General features: G+C 44.2%; 1 protein-coding gene and 1 long non-coding RNA gene across 2 annotated transcripts in view; one reads left to right on the top strand and one right to left on the bottom strand.

Annotated features, from left to right (window-relative positions):
* CD151 (CD151 molecule (Raph blood group)) overlaps positions 1-11,276 on the bottom strand; it is a 177,222-nt gene extending 165,946 nt beyond the window's left edge. The window contains exon 1 of the mRNA XM_085644883.1: positions 11,112-11,276. The gene's annotated coding sequence lies outside the window, so the exon portion shown is untranslated. The remainder of the gene's footprint in view (positions 1-11,111) is intronic.
* The window catches only part of LOC146860885 (uncharacterized), a 260,095-nt gene that overhangs the window by 24,326 nt on the left and 220,051 nt on the right, over positions 1-15,718 (top strand). The window lies entirely within an intron of this gene.

Here is a 15,718-nt window from a genome sequence, read left to right as displayed (position 1 = left end):
TATTTGGCAGAGAGACAGTTACCCAGGTTACATATAGATAGTAACACTTACATGAAGTAACAGAAAATACAGTGTAACAATAAACACAGAATTGTACCATAAGCAATCTTGGCTGAGTGAGTTACATATGGAGTAGACACAGTTACATGAAATAATCAGAGATATACGACAGGGTATACAATGGGTATATGTTCAGCATATATATTACGTTCAGAGGTAGTTACTATAGGGAGTGCCAATTTAGGAAGCAGTGTGTGCCTAGTCTAGTCGTGTTGCTATAAGATGAGCAAGGGAGCATAAGCATTAAAAAAACATATAGGCATGTAATAATGATGTAGACCAGTGCAGGAGCAAAAGAACATATAGGCCTCAAATAACCTAAAAGCCTATCAGTGAAGTAGTAAACAGTATTCCTCCCAGAGGTCAGCAGGCGAGACTTAAAAAGCAATGCGAAAGAGCAAGAGAAACAAGCATTGGCATTGCCAATAGGTCTTGCCTTTGGGACCTTATAAGTGATTAGCCATGCAACACTTGATGTTGTTGCACCAAGGATATTGTGCTGGATAACTAAACACTTCTGCGGTCCCAAAGACAAGACCTATTTAGCTATGCCAATGCTTGTTTTTCAAGGGAACAAGTACCAGAAATGTTCGTATCTGATAACGGTGTGCAGCTCACGTCTGGTAAAATGCAATAGTTCCTAGAACGGTGTGGGATCAAGAATGTGAGGGCGTCATTGTATTATACCGAAAGTAATGGCCAGGTTGAGCGAGTCAGAGATGTAATACAATTTGCACTTAACCTGGGTTGTCATGGAAGAAAGCTCTACAAAGTATGTTATCATATAGGAAGACACTGCCCCCTGTAACGGATAGAACGCCGTTTGATGTATTAAGAGGGAGGAACCCTTCTTCAAAACTTGTACCATTGTGGTTGAGACTTAATAAGGGAGATTAAAGGAAGTCATAGGTTGAGCTTTGGATGAAGAGTAAGGTGGAAAAGTATCAAACTCTATGGTTAAGGACAAGGTCAATGTGGGCAAAAAGATACAGAGTATTTCGGTAGGTCAGTAGGAGAGAGTGAGGAAACCAGGCCTGGTGTAAAAGGGAGCACCTCGTTGTCGAATCTGTTGGGATTGTTAGTGTGTTGGAAGGCGCGGTAAGACTTACGGCTGGAAGTGTGCAGAACTGGAGCCCGGGCCGGGGAAGGCGAAGCCGGACCCGATGGGGGCCCGGGACAAACATCACCCAGAGGTGGGAAGATGCCCCGTCCCCACGTCCCCCACCCCCACCCTGGGTGTGCAAGCCTGCGAACATGGGGCGACCGTTATTGGTCGCCATAGGGCAGGCTCGGCCCCCCCAATCAGGGGGCGAGCTTCCAAGCCGCGATGGAGGTTAAGAAGGGAGCGACTGGCCCCACAAGGCACATACTCCCCCATCGCTCAAGCAGAGTAGCAGTCGGTAGCAAGTTGAAGCCTAGCACTGTGAAGGCAGCGGCACAGGTATTTTGGGCCCCTCCTCAGATAAACAAGAACGGACTAAGGAACTATAATTGCAAGGACAATAAATGTGTTAGTGGGTTGTTATGCATGACCATGAAGATTGCAATATGTATAACCTATGTTTTTAATAAACTGCAACCTTTTAAGGCACCAAACAGGTTGTCACTGGTGAGTTTGAAGGCTACGAGGGACACAGTAGGTAAGGTCTATGGGAGGGGGAGGGGACTCGCCTCTTGGGAGGGGTTTAAGCCATGCGAGTTAGTGTACGGGGGCTAGAGCACATGGTGGTCAGGAGTGGAATTTTCAGGAGGATGTGAGTGGATACTTGATGGAAAAGGACAACACTTGTCTTAATACTGCCCTCACACACTTTGCAGTGTCATGCTTCATCATAGGGCCGCATCAGACGTCCAGGTACAGACCAACACACTGGACGGAGCGCAAATAATTTTCGTTTTTATGAAGATTCGTGGTGAGGGTACAGAAAATGTGAAGAAAAAAAAAAAAAAAAACAAACTTTACTAGAAGGTATAAAGGAAAATATATATTCTCCCTTGAAACGGGACCAAAGAGGGACCAAAGAGTGCAGACATCGACGGTGGACTGGGGTGAGGAACCGAGAACGTGTGGTTCTTTGGAGTAAGTGTGACTACAAGACCACGGTCCCACAAAGGTCCCGGGTTTAGAGAATTGCTAGTAAACCCTTAAAAGTGTTTCCTCTCGGAAATTTTCCAGAGTACACGTGGTGGCGGCACTGTCCGATTTGATGAAGTAAGGTAAACAATTCCCAATAAGGGGCTAAGACCATTCAAAGTGGGACTAACACCCTGACGAATGCCAGAGCGACCCTGTTGGGCGTGAAATAAGTGGCTGAAATATGTTGGTAAACGCAGCAGGGATATAGGGGTCTTTACCTCCCCTGATTATCCCGATCTTTGATTTTTAATCCTACCATGGGGTTACATGAATAAAGAGAGATGATGGTTTCCTCTTAGGTAGTTTTAATTGCGCAAGTCTGCACTCTTTGGTCCCGTTTCAAGGGAGAATATATATTTTCCTTTATACCTTCTAGTAAGGATTGTTTGTTTTCTTCACATTTTCTGTACCCTCACCACTAATCTTCATACAAACGAAAATAATTTGCGCTCCGTCCAGTGTGTTGGTCTGCACCTGAACGTCTGATGCGGCCCCATGATGAAGCAAACTTTCCGTTGGCGAGCGGGGGAAAAAAAACGTTGCTGCGCTACGCAGGAGCTTCTGCACTCCGCGAGCTCTGCGGAGTGCAGAAACCTCCGCGAACAAAGCGGAGTTCCCTGCGCAAGCCTAGAAATAACTACAGGGAAGTGCATAAGTGAAACAGGATTGATAAAGAGTGAGACTCAGTGAAAGAGAAGCACTGAGAGACAGAGGGTAAAACAGTCAGATAGAGGAAAATGGATCTGCATATCCTTTTCATACATTTCAAGCGCTGGTGATGGGAATAGGCATAGGAATTTGTCATTGTGTCAGTCTTAGTTTAATCTTTCTGCAACTGAATACCAAATGCCACCACATTTTCTTAAACTCAATCCTAATAAACTCTAATTTTATTCTTTGCTGCAAGTTCTTCCACACATGTAACATCATCCTTTCCGTGTCCTCCAACTTCTTTTGCTTTTGCCTCTTCAATCTGAGTTTTCAGACTGGATGCTTTACTGTGTCCTTACTCTGCTAGTTGTTTTTGGTGCTACTTTTTACTCTTTGGAGAAGCACTCTACGAGAGTGCGTGTATTCTCCAACTATCTTCTTCATGTGCTTCTCGACCTCCCCACGTCTCCATGTGGCTCTGCCTCTTTATGTGCTTCTCCCATCCATCTCCGCTTTGCTCCGTCACTGTGTACTTCTTTACTCCCTTCTCCGTGTTGCTTTGTCTGTGCTTCTTTGCCGTCGACTCCGATCTTCAGATTGTTCTGTCTTGCCGTGTGCTTCTGGGCTCACCCCCGAAACCTTCTCCCAGTTTTCGTTTTGCTTTCTCGCTGTGCGCATCTCTACCCCTTCCATGCTGCTTACTCATCTCCTTGTTTCCCTCTCGCCACGTGCTTTTATGCTTTCTGCCTCTGTCTTCTCACTGCGCCAGATCCTCCCTGCACGTTGTGTCATTTCTGTTCTTATGCACTATTGGCTCCAATTTATGGAAAGAGCTTCCACTTTCTGTATGATCAAGTTTTTTTTAAAACGTTAAGAATTAATCCTATTTCAAAGCTTTATGCAGCTCTCCTTCACCTGTACCATTAAGGTAGTTTGTCAAATTATTTGGATAAAAACACTATAATCAGTAAATAAATATACAAATAAATTAAGGTCGAGGGTAAGACAATACAAGAATGGCACAACTCTAAGGCTATTCGGCATTAGGTTAATCCCAGGAAGTGTTTCCAGCGTTTAAAGAAGTCTGTTTTATTCTAAACTCTCCATGCTTTGCTCTTTGGGGAACACAGTAAATTTGCAGCACATCCCTTAAAATGACAAGAAAGTAAGCAGTTCCAGGGCGATCAACTGCTACCAGAGGGCCCTTCGGGAGTCTGTTTACACTAACCCAGCTACAGCATGTGCAGGTTTCCCTTAGACTGCACTGGCCTTAAAAATTAAATCGGCACAGCAGTATCTGCTTCTAACCCAGTGCCAACCACGCCTTTCCAAGGCCAATCTGCAGGAAAAACCAGACGGAGAGCGTCGAGTACCTGCAGGGGCAGGGAGCCAGGCAACCGATGATGCCAGCATGAGGCAAAGCTAATGTGGAGTCCCACGCGGAACCCGAAGAGGAAAACGTGTACCTTCAAGCAGGGGTAGTCTCGATTCCATGGAAAAATGTAAGAGATAAGTTCCTCAGCCTCTCCTCCCACGTCAACTTTGCATAATGACTGTGTGCAAAGCAAGCACAAAGGACACAAGAAAAAGTGCTCAAAGTTGTCCAGGCTGCAAAAGCCTCAAAAGTAAGCTGCAACTTTTGGCAACAGCTGAGACTCTTATTTTCCCGATTTGTAATTGGTTTTAACCCCTTCGACGCGCATGACGGAACGGTTCCGTCATGCACGTCGGTTGGGCTGTGCTTATGACGGAACCGTTCCGTCATGGCCCCGCCCGCGCTCAGAACCTTCAGCGTGGCGCGGAAATCCACGCCGCGCTGAATGGGTTAAACAAAGATTAACTATCGTCTTGTGTTTCTGTTTTGTACAGTCACTGGATCGCCTTCGGTTATATTATTGTGTAGGGTCTAATCCTGTATCACTTCCACCATATCTGTTTACTTCACTATTTTCCAGACATTTTTTTATGAACCATATATTTCCGTGTTCTTTTTTTAACCAATTAGATTCATTTTCATTGTGCCACAGAATGTACAATCCTGTATTAGGTAATAACATTCATATGCAGAGACCATTCTTTCAACAGCAGCATTTTTGACGGTAGCAGCAGGTTCAGTTCTTAAGCGTAAAGGAAAAAAAACATTAACAACCTGCAGATCACAACAATGAGAGGTGCACTCTTTAACCATATATCCTGATTATAACAATATATAAAACAAAAAACCGATATAGTCCTACTTTCAAACCCACTGCATGAAGTCTATTCCCAAGTACGTATTGAGTCTCAAACCAGCAGTACGCTTACTAATGACCGATCAAACCATGGTGGCCACTTCGGCTAGGGCGACCAACAACACTGGGAAATAATACAGCGCTATCCAGGAACACAAAAGTAACAGCCATCTGTTCTGGAAGGTAAGTATGCCTCCAAGAACTCCAAAAAAGGATCTTAGATGAGGATGTGGGCCCAGGAATGTTGATTATCTGCCCAAAATTTGCCTGCAGCAAATAGGAGTAGTACCCATCCATCCATTCTTGGCAGCCTATGAACACCAAGCCTCGTGCTCCCCCAACGTTGAGTGGACTGAACACACATCCTCTGCCCAGCACACATTGAAATGTGTAGCTGAAGATTTACAATGCGACGAAAAACAGCAGTGCCCAAAACTTCAAATAATTAGAAGATGCTATAACTTTCAGTCGCAGACATGCATTTTTTGGACCAGTGTATATTTAAAACAAAGTCTGTGATATTTATTCCATTCACCGTTTATTAACAGCCATATGATAACCATACCATTAAGAATGAAAATTAGTACTTTACTACTTCCATCGTCACAGGGCATAAAAACAAAGTTCAAATTGATGCCCTACTCTGGTTCTCAACCTCTTCAACTATACCAACCTTTATATTCACAATTTATTTATTTATTTATTTTTCACATTTATAGAGCGCACTATTACCCTGAGGTGTCCTGGCGCTGATTGCCAAGGTGTGAGGGCAGAAGGATTACTGTGTGAAGAGCCACGTCTTGAGTGCTCTCCTGAAAGACAGGAGGTCGGGGAGTTGTCTGATGTTGAGTGGCAGTGCGTTCCATGCCTTTGCTGCGCCCAGAGAGAAACTCCTACCTCCCCACCGAGCCTTCCTAACTCTGGGGACAACTACCAGGCTCTGTTCAGCAGACCTCAGCAATCTAGTCAGTCTATGCCATTGGAAAAGTTGGGTCATGCAACGGGGCCCTAAGCCATGCAAAGCTTTAAATGTTACGCATAACGATTCAAAAGTAATTCTTTTGCGAACAGGTAGCCAGTGCAGCTTCGCCAAATCTCGCGATACCGAGGCAAATTTGGGTGTGTCTGTAATCAGACGAGCTGCTGCATTTTGCAGAATTTGGAGCCTGTTGAGGAGCCCCTTTTGGGCATTCAGCAGAAGGCTGTTGCAATAGTCCAGACGGGGCATCACTAGTCCGGTCACCACTGTCTTCTTGTACTCGTTGGCCAGAAACGGCAGCACTTTCCGGATCGTTTTTAGGACGAAATGGGTAGCTGAGGTGAGAGCATTGACATGAGGCCTAAAGGACAGTGAATCGTCCATTAGTACGCCCAGGTTTCTAACCTTCGAGACCGGAATTGGGGGGGAGCCCATTTCCTCCGGCCACCAGCGTGGAGACCAGAAGTTGTCTCTGGATCCAAAGAGTAACACCTCTGTTTTAGCTGTATTTAATTTAAGACAGTTTTCCGCCATCCAGTTACTGACTTCCCGCATGCAGCCTCTGAACCTTTCTGCCGTGCTGTCTGTTTCCCCCGGCATCAGTGATACCACTATCTGAGTGTCATCTGCGTACGATGTTAAGTTGAAGCCAAAGGATCTAATAATAGGTGCCAGGGTAGAGACATATACGTTAAAAAGAGTAGGGCTCAGGGAAGACCCCTGAGGAACTCCACAGGGGAGCACGAATGGGTCTGATTCAAAATCACCTAGTGCCACCTTCTGCGTCCTGCCGGAAAGGAAGGCGTGAAGGATTTTAAGCGCCTTTCCTTGAATCCCACAGGCCCTTAGCCGGTCCAGTGGATATATGCCACTCTCCCACCTTTCCCCTTCCAACCAACATAGAACACCAGATTGCCACATTTCACAATTTCATACTACATCTTCTCCTACTCTACCAAACCTGCAGCACTCCATGCTACTTAGCCCGGACGTCAAATACTCTTAGCCACAAGATCAACCTTGTCCTTTCCAATCAACCTCCATACTGAATCTGCTATGCATAATCTACTGCACAAAGGGCCTCCATATTTCCCATATGAATTGCATCATTCTGTAAGGTCCTTATTTGTACTCTCGATGTACCACTTTAACCACACCTCTTGCTCCACTGGCATCCCTGGGAAATGTCTTACTTGCCACTTAGCCTGACACAGACTTCCACTACATCGCCCAAACATTCTGATATTTCTTATCTGCGAGGACCCCTCAATCAGTATCACTATAGCGCTTCTTATAAACAGGTCTTTCCCTCCCATATCTGTACAACTCCTACCACTTACACCGCCTGCAGCAAGTTGCCTAAATCGTTGTGCCAGCTAACCCCCTACAACTCAAATCAACACTACTCTGTATCTAGCATTAGAATTCTCTAGATGTTGGTTTGCTTTGTCACATGTCCTCATATTTCTTCTCCATGTTCCTCACTGGATTCTTCCCTCAAATGTTCACACTTTGCACAGCAGCTGGTATGTTCACAACACCTGTGTTTATAAACTGCATGCATAGAGGCCAAACTTCTTAGGGGGAACTTAGGAAAGGGAGGAGAGGGGGGGGGGGGGAGGAATATCCCAAATTTACAGCTCCCCGATTAACAATACCCCATCGACAATAGAACCCTGAAAGCCCGTTGGGATCGTTGGCATGATCCTCTCGAAGAGGAAGATTGGAGAGATGCCCTGAAGGCCCCTAGGACACTCACTATATCTGCTAGGCTCTGCCTCATTCAGATCTACTACCTTCACTGTGCATATCTAACCCCAGTGCGACTAGAGCAGGCTTCCTCCCAACCCCACAATGTCTGCGCTGTAAAGGAGAAACAGCTGACTTCTATCACATGGTCTGATCCTGTACTATCCTCTCTAAATATTGGGCGTCCATTGTGACGGAGTTAAGTGGCGTATTGGGATGGGAGGTCCCCCTCAACCCACGTGCCCTTCTCCTGGGGGTGGAGGAGGGACTAGATGATTCCCAGGCCGATAAATTAATCATACGAACAGCCATTCTCATAGCCAAGAGAGACATAGCAGCGGCCTGGAAGGACTCAGCATCTCCCTCCTTAGCTAAATGGCGCAAGGGTGTAGATTGGTGCACCATCCAAGAAAAAGACATCTACGAAGCAAGAGGGTGCCCAGCTAAGCAGGAGCGTATATGTGGCAAATGGATGGCACCATTGGACTGATTATCCGCTGCACAGGTGGACTCACACCTCACGTGAACAGAAAAGGGAGCTCACTTGTAACTGTACTGTAATATTTGATATGTAAAATTGGTGCTGTGTTTACTTTGTTGATTTAAAAAATGCCAATACAATTATCCAAAAAAAACTGCATGCGGAAGCATGAAGGATTAACAATATAAATAAATATTAACTCATGCTGGATTAATGCAAATAATCCAGGAGCTTTTTGAATTTTAGGGAGGTTTTAATTTATAATTAGAGATGTGGACACAGATAAATCAACATGTGTATACTTGTAAGTGGAAGAACTTGCAGAAACAGAACTATACAAGCACCAAATATTAATCAGCATTAATGCCACAATTTTACTACCAAGGAAATGTGCCTCGTTCTGCTTTTATTACGTTTATCAATGTTAGGATAAAAAAAAGTATTTACAAAATTTTCCACAACGCCAGAATAATGTGGGTTTTTAAAGCGGTGTTATCTCACAGATCATTGCATCCTCCAATTAGTCTCCACCAACCTCAGTTTTAAAATGTTCAAAGCTAATACAATTGGAACATCACACAATACCAAACAATAAATAAATAAAAGCTTAAAATAGATATATTTACCATGTGACTATGCTGCACGTATCTTTATTTAAACATTGGGAATCATACTGCAAAAAGAACAGGGCATAGGAACATGAAACATATGGACACGGTGTAGGTGAATTGGGTGTTCCAAACCCCCCAATGCACGCTAAGAAGGTATTGCAAGTGTGGAAAAAGATTGGCACAACTCAGCCTATAGTGCTGTTGACTAAATTAAAAGCATGAATGAAAAGCTATTAAAGAAAACACCCAAACTGCCAATTCTCCTCTTTCAATAAATCAATTAGAACACTTTTCAAATAAATCCATTTAAAGTTCCTGTCCTCTGATAAAACATCTCTTGCGCCATCTATCAACCACTGTAGTGTTCTACTTCACAAAGGAAAAGCCTTCTTCACAAAGAAAAAGCCATTAGAGACAAAATGAGTACTTTACATTGGTCAAGATAGCATATTCCATCGTAAAACTTTCGCCACATCGAACACTTTCTCGACCATGCCTTCAGGTGAGCTATCAAAAACAAATGGTAGCTAGCTGCATGTACTACACCAATTCTGGGTACCTATGGGGATGTGCATTTGCGAAGTGAACTTCCTCTACTACTACCTATGTGTTTATCTGTTCCATATGCATGAAGACGTTTGTATATGATACCTCGAACTGAGTACAGTAATTGTTAGCCATGCTTAAACTGAGTCTGTGGTTGAAGGTGGGGCCACCAACCTCTTTTGGGGACCAAGACATATTTTTCCATTATTAGACTTCGGCCCAGAAGAAGAGAGAGAAAGACCGAAAAGGAGGGAAAAAAAGAAATCGCAAGTTTGAGATAAAGAGGAAGGGGGCGTATGATGGTAGATGAAGGAGGCATGAGGTGGAGTCAAGACTAGACATGGAAAGTGATCTCAGAAAAAAGAAATGCTTAAAAAAAGAAAAGAAAAAAAAAAAATGTATGTAAAACGCAATAACATTGTTGCGACTGAAGGAATCTGTAGGATAGCTTCCATGAGGTGGGATTGCTTCGTGAAGCCTCTACAGTTCTGGGAACTGCTCTGAACACAACAGAAACACGAATAGAGTTGAATTTAAATCCCTACTCACCAGGCGTCACACTTAGTCCATAGTGAGCGATGGGGTTGATCCAAACTACAACGTGCGAGTATGGCGCACAAGTTTGAAACAAGTTGTGGTCTCTGCCTAAAACAGTTGATCGGAGTGATTATGCTCCCTAGTTGGTCCTCTGATCTATAAAGCTCAAACCGTGTCCCCCAGCACCTCCCATCACGGCTACAGCGAACACATAGTGCGACATCTTGAGAAGGCTTTAGGCCAGCATTTCCTAAACTGTAGGCCGCAAGCCAATTGTGGGTGGGGGGCGGTGAAACAAAGCAATAAATAAAGATACCTTTAAATTCTGTATTTATCTTGTCACATCTGCTGCACTTCAAAGACAGAGTTCAAATGTCAAGTTATGTCTTCTGCTGCTTATGTTTTTTTTAACAAGGAGACTGGTATTTACACTCATCACTTTGCAGTCAGAGAAAAAAATGTACAGCGAATTATGGGACAGTATTGAAAGGTTCATCAAGTGTGAAAGGAAAGGCTGTAGGATGTCATTATTCGTAATGCACAACAAAATGTTAATACCTGCAAATGAACTGTGCACATTCTGCAGTAAGGAAAGCAACAATTAAACACATTTGTTTGTAATTCTTAAGATTTGAACAGGATCAGAACAAATCAAGACACTGTTTTTGGTGATGCACAATATACATTCACTGAAATCCGAATTCCAGACATTAGTATTCACGCCACAAATTAGTATTCACGTGCAATATAGTGTCATCAGTAAAACTGTATGTCTGTAGAAATGTAGTTACCATTTCAATGGGAGATGTGCCGTATGTAAATGACAACGTGCTACCACACGATGCTTTGCTTACATGTAAAATCGCCAGCATCATGTCAATTAAAGTTAGGTGGATCGCGAAAGTTTGCCGTACTAAAAAGTGTGTCGTGGTTCTAAAAAGTCTGAGAACCACTGCTTTACTCTAATATTTAGAGCACTAGGATCGCCAGCTGTGCGTGTTAGGATACTTTTTCTTTGGCTAAAAAATATCGAGGCATCTTATTTTAAAAGAAAACCTTAACTCCCCCTTGAATACACGCCAACCCTCAAGAAACCGATGGCATGTCCTTCTAAGTAAATAAACCTTACCTCCCGTCTGCCAGCAGACACCACCACCAGCTACTATTCCGCTCCCGGCTGTGATATGCGAATCCCAGGGAGAGGTTTACTGGCAAAAGCTGTTCCACAATGATTGACAGTCTAAAGAGCCGTACTAAGATCGTCTTTGGAGCTATTCTTGCCAGTATGCCTTGCGATTGGTTAGATCCAGCGACCCGCCCTGCCAAAGATGCCCCACCCATTGTCGAAGAAACCTTGCTGCACCGGAAGAAACCTTCCTACTGCTGCACCGGAAGAAACACATTTGCTGCCCCGCCTCCGGAAAACAAGTCCCCGGCTCGGTGCTCCAGCTTACCTGTGCCCCAAGTCTTTGACAGTTACGCACAGATAGATTGTCCTGGACCTGGATAAGCTTCTCGTCTTGTAGCACCGGGGTAATCTGTCTGTGCGTCTATCTTAAAATATATTAAAAAAACATAATGCAGAAAGGTGTTGGCTAAAAGAAACAGGACTGGCAGATGGAGTCGCATGACTTGGGGCACTCAGCAGCAAGGAGAACGGCCAGTGTCATGGAGCGTGCCTCTTAATGTCATGCCGGGTGAGGGGTTCTGTAGTACCCCATAAGCGTCACCGAGTCTTTGCTAGACCATGCGCTTCAAAGGCTTTTACGAGGAGTTCTTCTATGTGTGAGAGGCTCACCCAGTCCAGAATTATATTTTTTTTGCATTTGGAAACTAGTTTAGCTCACCCCATTATAAAATCAAACCTACAATTCACACAATGCAAGACCCTGAACTGAAGGAGCTACACATGCTGGGAAAAGTAGAGCTCTGCTCTCTGTAGTTGAAGCAGACGGCAACTCACCCAAGAACAGAAGAGTCACGTAAACAGGTCAGTGTAGAGACAATTCTGCAATTAGGCTTATGGGATGGATCGCATGTAGTCCAGTGAGTAGGTCAGCTGTGGGATGGAGCGAAGGGGTTAGAGGTATGGCATCAACCCATAAGTGTAAGGCTTATGACAGGGGCACTGCAGGAACGCTCTGCTGCAGCCTGCGTGCTGCCAGTTTGTGTTGCAACACTGATGATGTCCAGCTTCATACACGGTAATGTAGCGATCCAGCACCTGCTTGGAGATTGCCAAGAAGGGAACAGGAAGAGGACAGCTGCTTAGCTGAGGATAATTAGCACATCAACCTCTGAGCTGCCAAGACAGGCAATAGAATAGGTCTGAGCACAAGTCGAGGGGTGCACTTGGGTAGGCTGCGTCCACCCACTATTCACAGGGTGGACACTGCCCCGCCCCCACAAGAAGATGGCCCCAAGTAAAATATGCTGAACGTGTCCTGGCGTGATTTTTCGGCACTGGGACACATACAGCAGTGCCTGTATGTTGCCTGCTCTGTTCTGAGGCGGTGAAGGAGCTTTCATATTTTAGATTCCAGCTGGGCACAAAACAAACCACATCAAAAACAAGGTGATGGATGGAATGCTTGAATTAATCTTGGCCACTGGCAATCTCTCGTGACCACATCCCAGTTTATCTTTTTTCTCCCTCCATGCCTCCTCAATTTGGACCCAGCCATAGGCAAATCAGTCTTGTCCCTGCTGGGAACAGTTCAGGACAATTAATCATACTAGTGTGTTAATCAATGTACAGGGTGTGTTACTTAAAACAATTAGGGTTGTAAGGTGTCAGAGTCACATATTGTCCTTCATGTCTCACTTTGCAAGGTGTAGGAGTCCCACATCATCCTTCATGGATCATCCTGCTATATTAGAAGAACAGCAATTTATGAACTGCAAGTAACAAAAGTATCTCCGTGTTAAAAGCAGTAATCCACTTATCTATCTACATAAAATAAAAATCTATAATCTGCATTTTATACCAAGTGCTTTGCAGGAGGAACAGAAACCCTGTATTTTACTTTTAGTCAAAATTGTGCCTATACAAACACAGATCTAGATCTCTCCAGCATATGCTTAAACACCAGAGTTATCTTACCATTATTTTTATTCTCTGACATTTTCTGGGCACACAAAGATATCGTTTTAAGCACAAACGTAAGTAGGAAGGGGTTCCAAACTGACAGGGGGGCTGAGAGGAACTAAAAGGAGGAGTACACCCTCCCAGGTTTTACACTATTATACCAGAAGTACTCCCCATTAGCAACTCAAAATGAGATTGCGAGTTGTATTTGAACAGACCTAGAGTTCCCAGATGTTGAGGTCCCTAAATGAAGTCAGGATAGAACACCACTACTAAGTGGGGAAGGAGGCAACTCCTTTTGTTTTATATTCCCTCACACACCCTAGTGGTGTCATGCTTCATCATTGGGACACCTCGACGCCTACAAGTCGAGGTTGGCTCGACCATATCTCAGGGAGCTCTTAAGAAGATGTTTTTGGCCAAGGGGATAAAGATTAAAAACCCACAGCAGTTCCCAGTATCCCTTTTATTCTTGGAACTGCCAGGGGTGATAATAAAATAAAGTTTAAGGGTCAGTTGGGATATTATGGTCCTAAGACCCTATAGCCAACATGTTTCAGTCCTGCTAAGCCCCATGAAGGGTGCTGGACGTTCTTCAGGGCGGAAAATAATGCCTCCTGGAATGGGTAGGGCAGAAGATTTCCCTGCACTATTGGGGATAAGGGCAACTAATGCTCCTTATCAATTCAAGTAGACTGATTAGTCTTGTATGTCACTCCATCCCGTTTTGAGAGGGGTATCGACTCCAAGTGGAAAACTACCATCTACGGGGTAGCCCAGTAGTCAAACAGCCATCAAGGGTCCTGCCCCTCGTATCAACCTGTTCGGAGGTGGTTCCACTGCTTGGGGTTTCAGGGGGCATTAGAAGAAAGTCCAGCACCCTTCATGGGGCTTAGCAGGACTGAAACATGTTGGCTATAGGGTCTTAGGACCATAATATCCCAACTGACCTTTAAACTTTATTTTATTATCACCCCTGGCAGTTCCAAGAATAAAAGGGATACTGGGAACTGCTGTGGGTTTTTAATCTTTATCCCCCTGGCCAAAAACATCTTCTTAAGAGCTCCCTGAGATATGGTCGAGCCCACCTCGACTTGTAGGCGTCGAGGTGTCCCAATGATGAAGCATGACACCACTAGGGTGTGTGAGGGAATATAAAACAAAAGGAGTTGCCTCCTTCCCCCCTTAGTAGTGGTGTTCTATCCTGACTTCATTTAGGGACCTCAACATCTGGGAACTCTAGGTCTGTTCAAATACAACTCGCAATCTCATTTTGAGTTGCTAATGGGGAGTACTTCGCGTATAATAATATAATAACACACAAAGATATCTGCATTAGGTGCCCTAACCCCATACAATATTTTAAAATACAGCATTTACAACCAATTAAGCCAGCACAGATTTACTGCCATATTTCTTCTTGTCCATTTCTTTGTGGCAGTATTTTAAAAAATGTAGAAGTTGAGGCCTAGATTCACTAAGATTTTGAGTCTGGGTTGCATCACTTTTTTGTCACAGCCACAAAGCAAATCTATTTTTTGATTTACAAAGCCACACAATTCCCTATTTGCACTGCCTTCCCTTGCATCAGATAGGTATTTATGAGTGCTGTATGGGTCCATCCACCTGTGTATTTTGTTACAAACCCATATTTACAAAGACTTGTAAACATGAGCTTTTGCCATAATGATGCAACTACCTGAGGCTGACGTAATGAGGATAAATATCTTTATTTCTCCTCGTTATTTCCTTCTTGAATATGTGCTGCATTCTGTAGCACACATTAAAAGAGGAAAGAACCTCAAAGGATAGTTTTTTGTGCAGGAAGGTCTCCCTTCTTGCACAAAAACGATCATGACCACAACACAGGCACACTTGCACCATGATGCAAGGGTGCCTGCGTTGGATCTAGGCAGCCACAAGTGCGTCTACATTAGAATAGAGAAAAAGTGCACCATATCTTTGAAAATATGTCTTGCACTGTTCTCCCTTTCACGCATTGCAGGTCAGCAACTTCAGTTGCTCTGCTGTGCTGCACTGCGTGAAATCTTTGTAAACCTGGGCCCCAATATCAGACTACTTTTCATGTCTCCGCTCCTCGTGACTCTACCCTATTTTTCTTGCTACACCTTGGCCCCTAGTTCATTGGTTGCCAGAGTAAAGTTTTTCCAATTCCAGCACTGTTGTAAGGATCAAACACAAGGCAGTAGCAACGGTAGAAAGCAGTTTTAAGCCTGCCATGTGTCCTCCCTTTGATTTTTTCCCAGCATGCCTAGTGCCAGAAGTCCAGAAGAATTCAGCATGTAAGAGACCTCCTCCTTGATTCTGATCCTCATCTTATCTGACAGCCTGTACATTTTGTTTTTGACCGGCATAGTGGCCCCAGTATCTATATCATGGGTACATAAATGTGTAAGCCCAGGGGAGCGGAACAACAGAGAGGAAAACTGCTCCAAAAACTGGCGAAAGTCACTCTGTTATCTGGCGTCAGAGTGGAGGTGTTAACCCCTTCTACTGACCTATTGTGCTTTTGAGCAGACAGGATCTCAGGGAGACATTCACTTTCATCTTCCATCCCTTCTTCTGTCACCAGGAGCATGTTGACTTCAGACCTCTCAAAGTGGGGTTTGAGGGAGTTTATATGGTAC

This window comes from Triturus cristatus, chromosome 3_1 (assembly GCF_964204655.1).
Source record: "Triturus cristatus chromosome 3_1, aTriCri1.1, whole genome shotgun sequence".
Lineage (NCBI taxonomy): Eukaryota > Metazoa > Chordata > Amphibia > Caudata > Salamandridae > Triturus > Triturus cristatus.
This window is presented reverse-complemented; position numbering and strand designations above follow the sequence as displayed.